The sequence below is a fragment of the Tursiops truncatus genome, chromosome 4 (assembly GCF_011762595.2).
Source record: "Tursiops truncatus isolate mTurTru1 chromosome 4, mTurTru1.mat.Y, whole genome shotgun sequence".
Classification (NCBI taxonomy): domain Eukaryota; kingdom Metazoa; phylum Chordata; class Mammalia; order Artiodactyla; family Delphinidae; genus Tursiops; species Tursiops truncatus.
This window is the reverse complement of record NC_047037.1, coordinates 115,131,293-115,143,393: the sequence shown is the minus strand read 5'-3', so window position 1 is coordinate 115,143,393 and position 12,101 is coordinate 115,131,293. Positions and strand designations below refer to the sequence as shown.

At 33.7% G+C, this 12,101-nt stretch overlaps 1 long non-coding RNA gene across 3 annotated transcripts in view; it reads right to left on the bottom strand.

The window, feature by feature from the left end:
• The window catches only part of LOC117312180 (uncharacterized), a 105,335-nt gene that overhangs the window by 81,036 nt on the left and 12,198 nt on the right, over window positions 1-12,101 (bottom strand). For all 3 annotated transcript variants that reach the window (XR_012331565.1, XR_012331566.1, XR_004526436.2), the window contains exons 2-3: window positions 9,577-9,770; window positions 8,162-8,246 (exon numbers count right to left, since the gene is read on the bottom strand). This is a non-coding gene — a long non-coding RNA (uncharacterized lncRNA). The remainder of the gene's footprint in view (window positions 1-8,161; window positions 8,247-9,576; window positions 9,771-12,101) is intronic.

Genomic DNA, 12,101 nt, shown 5'->3' with positions numbered 1-12,101 from the left:
TCCATTTACAATAGCCAGGACATGGAAACAACCTACGTGTCCATCGACAGATGAATGGATAAAGAAGATGTGGCACATATATACAATGGAATATTAGCCATAAACAGAAACAAAATTGCGTTATTTGTAGTGAGGTGGATGGACCTAGAGTCTGTCATACAGAGTGAAGTAAGTCAGAAAGAGAAAAATAAATACTGTATACTAACACATATATACGGAATCTAAAAAAAAAAAGAAAGAAAATGGTTATGAAGAACCTAGGGGCAGGATGGGAATAAAGACGCAGACCTACTAGAGAATGGACTTGAGGACATGGGGAGGGGGAAGGGCAAGCTGGGACGAAGTGAGAGAGTGGCATGGACATATATACACTACCAAATGTAAAATAGATAGCTAGTGGGAAGCAGCCTCATAGCACAGGGAGATCAGCTAGGTGCTCTGTGACCACCTAGAGGGGTGGGATAGGGAGGGTGGGAGGGAGGGAGAGGCAAGAGGGAAGAGATATGGGGATATATGTATAGCTGATTCATTTTGTTATAAAACAGAAACTAACACATCATTGTAAAGCAATTATACTCCAGTAAAGATGTTAAACTATTAAAATAAATAAAAATAAAAAGAGCAACTTTGTCAAACTTCTTTACCATTACTTTACAGTTTACTATATTTTGATTTCGTTACATATGTGAAGATGTGATTTTACAATCTTTTTAGTGTTGAGGGCTTCTAAAGATCTTAATCCAATCCTCATTCTAAAAAATGGTACAAGATAAACTTAAAGGAAGAAGGCAGAAGTTGGGCACTAAAAAATGAATTTTGGATACAGCATCTTAAGGAAAATAAAAAGCAGAGCCATGATGAACCATATAAGGAGTAAGGATTTCTTTAAGTGGTGTGGAAGAAGAGAGGAAATTTAAATGTAAAAATTGAAGAGAATTTAGTTAGATGTAAAATAGGGTCAATGTTAGAAAAGCCTCCAGAATCTCAACTACATTGTGTAACAGAGACACCTGCTGGTCACTATATATTTCACTGTTCAAACCTTCAAAATACCATTTGTTCTTTCACTCTGTAACTTGTTCGCCAGATCATCTCTAGACCATTAAAATTTCACAGCATGAACACGGTGAGAGATTCATATTAAAAAGATAATAATTAAATAAATGGAGTGCATTTTTCCTCGAATCTGGGAACAAAATCTGGGCTAGCAAGACACCTTTAATTACATTAAGCCTGCTTTGTGTAATGTATAATAATATCCTACTAAAAGTTATAGTATACCATACAACTCGAGTAAAATAACTAGTTTTCTTTTTTGAAAGTACATAATAATAGTATGGTTAATGAAAAAGATAAAAAAGTATAAAACAAATATATCGAAGACATTAAATTAGGATTCTGTCTTAGAAAATGAATGTAAGCCATGATTATGTAAAAATATTAAAAGTTTATCTTATAGTATTATAAGGCAGTAAAAGAAACTGGTTTATTTTCTCCCACTGCTATAAAATTCTCAAGATAGATGTATCAACTACAGAAGTACCTAAAAGTCATCAGACATAAGCATTAATCAGCTGATTGTGACTGATAAATTGGGACTCCTGTCCCAAGAGCACTTTGACTCAGTGGAAATATAGCCCTTTTTCTTAAATAGTTTAGGTTAATTAAGATACTATAAATATACCTTTGGGTAACAAAATATAATTTGCATATTCTTTAGCACCCTCAAATTTCATGCTTTGAACCCTGAGATTTAAAAAATATTTCAAAAACCAAGAATTGTAAGCAGAATCTTAATTTGCTTGTACCATAAATTAACTCAGTATGTTAGATATTATCCATGGCTAAAGTCACAATGTGGGCGAATATAAAAATGCTAATTATAATCAAATAGTTCATCAGTTAACATGTATCAAGCCTCTGTGTTCAATACTATACTTAGGATTGTAAGAGATGCAGGACTATAAGACAATCTATTTTCAAGGACCCCATATTCTGATTGGATAGACCACTTTATTTCACATGAAATAATATTGTCAACAAAAGTCAGCATTAAATTATGAGCTAAATTAAGTCATGTAAAAGTTCCTGCACAAGTTTGGGGATTGTTAGAGACTAGTTTGGGAAATGCTCATAATGGAAAAGCAATGAAAGGGCATGTGAATACTGGTCTGGATCTGAGAAGGCAGAAGTCTTAGTGAACGTTGCATCAGGCAAAGAGAACATGAGCAATGGGGAGGGAGCAAAGCCTGGTCAGAATCTGTTTGTGGGCAGGGAGTAGGTCACCCTAAAGCAGAGAGTAGGGTAAGGGAATAGCAAGAAATACTTGGCTTGAAAGTGAGTGGCCCGTATAGGGAGATTCAAGCTTTCAAGCTTGGCGGAAAGTTTAGATTTGGTGAATCAGGACGTAAGAAAGATGAGTTTTGATAGATTCAAAGAGAGTGACTTGATAAATTCACTGTTTAGGGAAGATTAGTTGGGCAGCAACCTTCACCATAAGTGGTCTAAAATAGATTGGCTCTGCTTGAGTTACTTTGCTAATAATATTTGGATTCGAACTTCAGCTACAGGGAAAGCAGTTCATATATAACTTCATACATTCTATATGGTGCTTAAATTATTTACTTGATGTCTATGCCAATAATAAATGAGGAAGACAGTTGAGCAATAAATGTGATTCATATTGATGACCAACCTAGTAAATGAGATCCCCATGCTCACCCTCTTCTACCTCCTTTGCTCCACTCCTTGATTAAAGGACAAATATTGCTTAAGAGGAAAGAATAATTATCATTCTCCTCTTATTATCTAATCCTCATTAGGAAAATGTAGATTTGTCCAAAACAAGTAAGTACATAATAATTATAATAGGGAATACAGTATATGCTATTACTGAATGCCTATTATGTGTCAAGTATAATACACATATTATTTCACTTCATTTTCACCACAGCCCTGCAAAGAAGGAACTGTGATCATTTTTCCAGCTGGGTTGTCTGAGGCTAACAGGGTCTAGAACTTCCCTCGGATTGTGTATTGGGATGTGAAGTCAGGTCTGTCTGGCTTCAAAGCTTGTGCTCTCAGCATGCTTCTACCCAGTCTCTCTGGTGAGGATACTGCTTGAAACATTGAAATGACTCCTTTCCCACTTCATCCCCATAGAACTAAATGTCAAAGTTAAAGGTCACTTCAAACTACATCCAAATTATAGCATGCCAAAATGTTAGTGAACTGCTACAGCCATGATCGTGGAAAGCATGAGTATTGATAGCAAGGTCTGGCTAAGAACTCAAGTGGCAGACTTTCAATTCATAGTTTTAAAATTAATTTGAAGTATCTGAGAGTCATAATGAAGCCTGATATTGAATAAGAGGTTAACAAAATAATCTTCTGGTTTTGTTTCTTTGTTTCAGAGACTTCTTAGTTTTGGGGATACCATCCAGGCATATCTACATTCTGGACTGTTTTTTAAAGTTCTTAAACTACTGATATTGAGATTTTCTTGACTATCCTTCTCATTTTGGCATGGCTTTTCACTATTATTGATTCATATAACCCCATCTGGAGAGCAAATAATCTCTGGTTTATAGTTTTTAAATAAGAGGGAAAGGTGGTTAAGAGTTCTCAGCTATCTAGGTACACAGTTCTTTCCAACTTCGGTAATAACGTACAATAGAGAAACAGGATATGGGTCCAGGTCAATTGATTTTAATGGCAGAAGTTAAAGTGTGTGGTCACTTTCACTGGCCCTAACTCACAAGTAAAAATTGCCTTTCTGGGGGTCATAAGTCAATTTAAATTATGCCATTTTTAGCTCAGAGTTTTTAAGGTTGCAACATAAGAAATCTGGAGGACTTGCACTTCTGGAAGAATTGTATATTAGACACATTAGAGTCCTCTCACTACGGAAAAAAAAAAGAGCTTCAATAAGAAATTATTTTTATTGCATGCTGCTGAAAATTTAAGGAAAATCTCTAAGTGACTAAAATATATATATTTTAAAAAGCTTGCTGAAATTCAAAAGGAAAGCCAAAAAAGAATCCTCAGGAGGCAGAGATGCCCTAAGGGCAAATGCAAAAATCATCACTCCAAATCCTTGCTAGTAGCAAGACAGAGAAAATGAATCTGAGACTCGTGGATTTAGCTAAGGTCCTTGGACAGGACTAAAATGGTCCCAGATCCACTTTTCTGATCAAAGTGGATCACCCAAGTGCTTTTTTTTAAAAAAAAAAAAAGACAAGTTTTTTAGAGCAGTTTTGGGCTCACAGCAAAACTGGGGGGAAGATACAGAAATTTCCCATATACCTCCTGCCCTGCACATGTATAGCCTCCTCCATTATCAACATCTCCCACGAGAGTGGCTACGACTGATGGACCTACATTAACACATCATAATCATCCAAAGTCCACAGTTTACCCTAGGGTTCACTCTCAGTTTTGCACATTCTACAGGTTTGGATAAATGTATAAGGACATGTATACATCATTATTGTATCATACGGAATAGTTCCACTGCCCTAAAAGTCCTCTGTTCTTTGCCTTTTCATCCCTTGACTTGACGCCACTCTAACCCCTAGAAACCACTGATCTTTTTACTATCCTTTTACTATCTTCATAGTTTTGTATTTTTTAGAATGTCATATAGTTGGAACCATATAGTATGTAGCCTTTTCAGATTGGCTGCTTTCACTTAGTAATATGCATTTAAGGTTCCTCCATGTCTATTCATGGCCTGATAGCTCCTTTCTTTTTAGCACTAAATAATATTCCATTGTCTGGCTGTACCACAGTTTATTTATACAGTCACCTACGTAAGGACATCTTGGTTGCTTCCAAATTTTGTTAATTATGAAGGAAGCTGCTATAAACAATCACATGCAGGTTTCTGTGTGGACCTAAGTTTTCATCTCCTTTAGGTAAATATCAGTGAGCACGACTGCTCAATCATATGGGTATGTTTAATTTTGTAAGAAACTGCAGAACTATTGTGCAAAATGACTGTACCATTTTGCATTCCCACTAGCAATTAATTTGAGTTCCTGTTGTCCGCATCCCCACCAGGATTTGGTGTTGTCAGTGTTCTGGTTTTGGGCCATTTTAATAAGTGTGTAGTGGTATCTCATGCTTGTTAAATGTGCATTTCCCTGATGACACATGATGTAAAGCATCTTTTCACATGAACATTTGGCATCTGTATATCTTCTTGTTCAGGTGTCAAGACCTTTGGCCCATTTGTTAATGTGGTTGTTTGTTTTCTTATTGTTAAGTTTTACTGTCTTTGTATATTTTGGATAATAATCATTTATCAGATGTCTTTTGCAAATATTTTCTCCTAGTCCATGGCTTGTCTTCTCCGACATTGTCTTTTGCAGAACAGAAGTTTTTAATTTTAATGAAGTCCAACTTAACAATTACTTCTTTCATGGATCATGTCTTTGGTGTTGTATCTAAAAAGTCATCACCATACCCAAGGTCATCTAGGTTTTCTCCCACGTTATCTTCTAGTTCTACAGTTTTGTGTTTTACACTTAGGTCTATGATCCATTTGGAGTTAATTTTGTGAAAGATGTCAAATCTGTGTCTATATTAAATTTTTCACATGTGGATGTCCAGTTGTTCCAGCACCATTTGCTGAAAAGACCACCTTTACTCCATTGTATTGACTTTGCTCCTTTGACAAGGATCAGCTGATTATACTTACTTGGTCCTATTTCTGAGCTCTCTATTCTGTTCCATTAATCTATTTGTCTATTCTTTTACCAATATCACACTGTCTTCAGTACTACAGCTTTATAGTAAGTCTTGAAATCAGGTAGTGTCAGTTAACCAAACTTGTTCTTCTCCTTTAATATTGTTTTGGCTATTCTGGGTCTTTCACCTCTCCATTTAAACTTTAGAATCAGTTTGTTGATATTCAAAAATAACTTTCTGGGAGTTTGATTGGGATTTCATTGAGTCTATAGATCAAGTTGGGAAGAACTGATATCTTTACAATATTGAGTCTTCCTAGCCATGTATAGAGTATCTATTTATTTAGTTCTTTGATTTCATTCATCAGGATTTTGTAGTTTTCTTTACACAGATCTTGTACACATTTTGTTAGATTTATACCTAAAAATTTCATATTCTGAGTGCTAAGGCAAATGTTATTGTTTTAAATTTCAAATTCCACTTGTTCATTGCTGATATATAAAAAAGTAATTGACTTTTGTCTATTAACCTTGAATCCTGAAAACTTGCGAATCACTTATTAGTTCTAGGAGTTTTTGATGTTATTGTTAACTCTTTTGGATTTTATACATAGACAATTATGTCAACCACAAAGAAAGAGAGTTTTGTTTTTTCCTTCCCAGCCTGTATAACTTTTATTTCTTTTTCTTTTCTTATTGGCTAGGACTTCCAATACAATGTCAAAATGAGTGATGAGAGGGGACAACCTTGCCTTGTACTTGATCTCAGTAGGAAAGATTCGAGTTTCTCACTATTAAGTATGGTGTTAGCTAAAGGTTTTTTACAGATATTTTTTAATCAAGTTGAGCAAGTTTCCTTCCATTCCTAGTTTACTGAGAGTTTTTATCGTGAATGGTTTTTGGCTTCTGTCAAATGCTTTTTCTGTATCTATTGATATGATCATGTGTTTTTGTTTTTGCTTTTAGCCTGTTGATGTGATGAATTACACTAATTGATTTTTGAATGTTGAATTAGCCTTGCATACCTGGGATAAATCCCAATTGGCCATGGATTTGATTTGCTAATATTTTACTGAGAATTTTTGCATCTATGTTCATGAGAGAGATTGGTTTGTATTTTTCTTTTCTTGTAATGTCTTTGTCTGGTTTTGGTATTACAGTAATGTTGGCCTCATAGAATGGGTTAGAAGTATTTCCTCTGTTGTATACTCTGAAAGAGATTGTAGAGAACTGGCATAATTTCTTCCTTAAATGTTTGACAGAATTCACCAGTGAACCCATCTGGGCCTGTTGTTTCCAGTTTTGGAAAGTTATTAATTATTGATTCAATTTTTTCAATAAATATACATCTGTCCAGACTATTTCTTCTTGTGTGAGTTTTGGCAGATTGTATCTTTCAATAAATTGGCCTATTTCATGTAGGTTATAAAACTTATGGGCATTGAACTGTTCATAGTATTCCTTTATTAACCTTTTAATGTTCATTGGGAGTACAGTAATGTCTCCTTTTTGATTTCTGATATTAGTAATCTGTATCCTCTCTTTCACTTTTTTTCTTAATTAGCCTGGCTAGAGGCTTATTGATTTTGTTGATTTTCAAAGAGCCAGCTTTTGGTTTCATTTTTTCTCACTGTTGATTTCTTGTTTTCAATTTCATTGATTTCTGCTCTAATTCTTGTTATTTCTTTTATTTGCATACTTTGGATTTAATTTGACCTTTTTCTAGTTTCTTACAGTAAAAACTTAGACTTTTTATTTTCCATCTTTCTTCTTTCTAATGTATGTGTTCAGTGCTCTAAATTTCATTCAAAGCACTACTTTTGTTGCATCTCACAAATTTTGATAAATTGTGTTTTTATTTTCATCTAGTTCAAAATATTTTAAATTTCTCTTGAGATTTCTTCTCTGATCCATGTGTTATTTAAAAGTACATTGTTTGATTCTGTACATATTTTGGAATTTTCCAATCATCTTTCTATTATTATGACTTCCATTGTGGTCTGAGAGCAGATATTGAATGATCTCTATTCTTTTAAATTTGTTAAGTCATGTTAACAAATATAGCCCAGAATGTGGTCTGTCTCAGTGAATGTTCCATATGTGCTTGCAAAGAATGTGTAATCTACTATTTTTTGATGAAATGGTCTGTAGATGTCAGTTATATCCAATGGATTGATGGATTATTGAGTTCAACTATGTCCCTACTGATTTTTCTACCTATTGGATCTATTTCTGATAAAGGCAGTTTTTGCCTCATGTATTTTGACACTCTGTTGTTAGGAACATATATGTTAAGGATTGTTATTTCTTCTACAAGGATTGACTCCTTTATCAATAGGCAATGCCCTCTAAAGAGGGCATCCCTAACGTTCCTTACTTTAAAGTTTGCTCTGCACGAAATTAATATAGCTAGTCTTGCTTTCTTTTGACTAGTGTTAGCGTGGTATATTTTTCTCCAACCATTTACCCACCTCTCTTATGGATCCTAGAAGAGTTGATTTTTCAGTCTGTTCAGCTTTTTACTTGTTGTAGGACAGAATGGAGGCTTCTAAGTTCCTTGAATACAGAAATGGAAACTAGACTTTTTTTCTAATATTTGTATAAAAAATAAATGGAAGAAAAACAGCCAACACACTCTTGAAGAAAAGGAATAAAGCAACGGTATTTGCCCTGATAAATAGCATGATCTATTATAAAACTATAATAATAAAAATGATATTAGATCAATTGACTGGTAAAATAAAATAGCTCAGAAACAGACCTATAAATATTGAAATCTGATGTATAATAGAGATGGCCATGCAAAACATAGAAATTATGGACTCTTCAATAAATAGTATTCAGCTAATAGTTATAAATCTGAAAAAAAAAAAGAGTATGGGATCCTTACCACAAACCACACACAAATCAATTCCAATTTGATTAAAGACCCAATCTCAAAGCTAACAGAGTATAGGAGGATATATTAATGACCTCAGAGTAGGTTAGGTGTTTTTAAACAAGATATAAACAGTATTAATCATAAGAGACTGATAAAATTGACCACATTATATAGTTAAAGTTTATGTCACTAAAAAACATTATAGAGGTAAGCTAAAGATAGGCCATAGAAATATTTGCAACATATATTAGTACTAAAAACTGCAAAATATAGTGTTAAAAACATGTAAAGAACTCAATCTCATTAACAATCAGGAAAATGCAAATAAATATCACAAAGAGATATCACTCTACTTTCATCAGAGTAGAAAATATTAACCAGTATGATAAAGCCAAGTGTTGGCAACCATGTGGTTCAATTAAAACTCTGTATGGCATGGCTATGAGTATAAATTTGGTAAAACCACTCTAACAAACAATTTGGATTTATTTTATAAAGCCAAATATTCATGTATTCTACATTCTCCTATTTCTAAACCATTGGGAAATGCTTTTATAATTACATCAGGAGAATGTCTACAGCAGCATTCTTCATAACGACAATTATAACTGGAAACAAATGAAATGTCCATAAAACAGCAGAATGGATAAGTTGTGAGGTTTCTTCACATAATGAGCTATTATATACCAATAAAATTAAGGATATATAACTACAAAAAATAGCTCAGAAAGTAAATATTGAGAGAAAAAAGTTACAGAAATCTATAAAGAGTGGATAACTTTTCATTAGGTCGATTCAACTAATTTGAAACTATGTGCCCTAGAGTCCCCCTGTCTCTGTGCTTTTTAGTTAGGTTGCTACAAGAGAAATTTATCTGAGATTTGGAAGGTGAAATTTTTAACTCCCAGAATATCAGTATCATTCATGTGCAGTTGCAGTTCACAAACATTGTGACTGATCTTGGCAAAGGACAGCAGCCAGGCCAACAGCTCCCCCCCCAGATACCTCCAGGTCTTGTTCAGCTTCTCTGATTCTGGCTGTGGTTCAGCTCCAGGGTCAAGAGAGTCATCTTATCCTGCAGGTCATCTGCCTCATCAAAACTGGAGGCCATGGGAGGCAAATATGTTTCCAGTTTGTCCTTGGTCTCTCCCACTTCATGTACAGCTTCACTTACAGACCCAGTCCTAGCTGACTTCAAACTGATGGGAGTAAAAAAAAAAAAAAAAAAAAAAAGACCTATGGAGACTGCGTATTTGGTTCTATAATTGCCTAAATTCTAATTCCTATGATAAATACCTAATTCTATATCACTCATATGGGTTCTGCTTCCCCGAGCAAACCCTAACTGATGCCAACATGTGGCCAAATGTTTTACACAGCTCAAAACTAAAACTAAATAATGTACTGTTTTGGTATGCATCATATTGATAATTTTTAAAGAAAGGAAATGGGTAACACAAAATTTATTTCTAAGAGGAAGGCAGGAATAGGAAAAGATAGGAAAGAAACACATTGGTAGATTCAGTGGTATTTGGAATGGCATGGGTAAAGTTCTTAAGGTAGGAGGGGGATTCATCAGTGTACATTTTATTATTTTGCTTCACAATTTACACATAGATTATATACATAATTTTGTGTACCAAATATTATACAAGAATCATAAAAAATAAAGCACTGAGATAAGAAGGGCATGAAAAGAAAGAAAAAAAAATCAAAAATTCAACAGGAAAAGAATGTAGTATCCAGAGCGAAGCTGCACCAACTTTCTGAACCAGTGCTAGGAAGAAACCCATCAGCAGAGGTTGGAAACAAGAGCAGGCCCGGGAGTAAGCAACTCCCAGGGTAATTGGAAAAATTTAGGAGTAAAGCATGCCTTTATAATACTCTGGAGGTACTAGCTTGTCTGTCTAATGAATGAAGGCTACAACCAGTGAGGACTCCATTTTGGACAAAGTTAAACAGGTTCCTAACACGGTTCTCAAAGCCAAAGAAAAAGTGGAATAGTATCCCCATATAGCACTGCTCCATACAGTATAAATAAAAAGAAAAATGCTTCCCCACACTTGCAGGGAACTCCTTCACTATTTTCTCACTCCACAACAGTAATGAATTATCATTATTTAAAGATGATAGCTACTTAGAAAATCAGAAATAAATCAAATGAGAATTAAACTGATTAAATGTATCAAAAAATCAGTAGTCTAAGAGTTTTAATTGACAGTGTAATTCTAACAAAGATTGCATAATAATACCAACAAAGGCTACAGATTACCTTTGAATAAACTTAACAGGGAATGTGTAAAACCTATTTGAGGAAATTAAAACTGTACCACTGGACACAGAAGTCCTCTTTAAATACGGAAATACATCTTATTCCTAGATAGAAAATCTCATTGCTGGAAAGATGTCAATTCTCCTCAAACCAATACAAAAGATTAAAGTTTTAATCAAAATCCTATTAGAATTTTTTAGAGAAAAAAGAACTAAGTTGATTCTTCAATCCATGTGGAAAAGTAAGTCAATGAAAAGGGGCAAGAAATTGTCAAAAGTGAGTAATAAATATACACTTATCCAATCAGATACAATATTTATGATAAAGCTTCAGTGATTAAAACAGTATGTTACTGACCCCGATAATTGGATTAATGAAACACAATAGTCAAGCAAAGACCCATGAGCATATGGAAGTTTTGAACACTATAAATGAATCATTTCAAACCAGTGAGGAACAGAACAGCCTACTTGGTAACTATTATTTAAACAATTGCCTGTATATTTAGGAATAGAATTGGAAATCAATCTCACAACATATGTTATAATAAATTTCTGTTAACTTTAAGATTTGGATATAAAACAAAAATATATAAGAATAAAATGTGGGAACGTTATTCAAATCTTAATTTGGGAAGTTCTTTCAATGAATGACACCAACCTTAGAAGCCATAAAAGAAAACACTTGACTATATAAAAATTTAAAACTTGAACATGACAAAAGATGGCATAAACAGAATAAAAAACAAACAACATACTGGGAAAAACTACTACAGCATATAAATGAGAATTTTGATATGAATATTAATAAGAAGTATCCACAAAATAATAAATAAAAAGACCAACTAATGAATGAAGGATATGAACAAAATAAAATATAAATGAACTATAAACATTAACAAAGATTTTTTAATATCACTAATAAACATATAAACGCAAAAATAAAGTAACTGTAAGATTACAGTTACTGTAATGAGATTAGCAAATCCTATGAGATTAGCAAGTATTGATAATATGCAGCACTGGCCAGAAGGAAGGGAGGGGCAGCTACACATACACATTTATATACAGGAGTATAAATTTGTACAGATTTTTGGAGGACAAATTAGCAATACTTATCAAAATACCTATTCAAAATTAAAGTTTTTAACTCCTAATAAGTGATACACAGAAATAATTATAGAAGAAGGAAAGACAGATGCAGAAAGATTTCAGTGCATAATTATAAGAGCAAAAAGCTAGATATAACACAAGTGTCC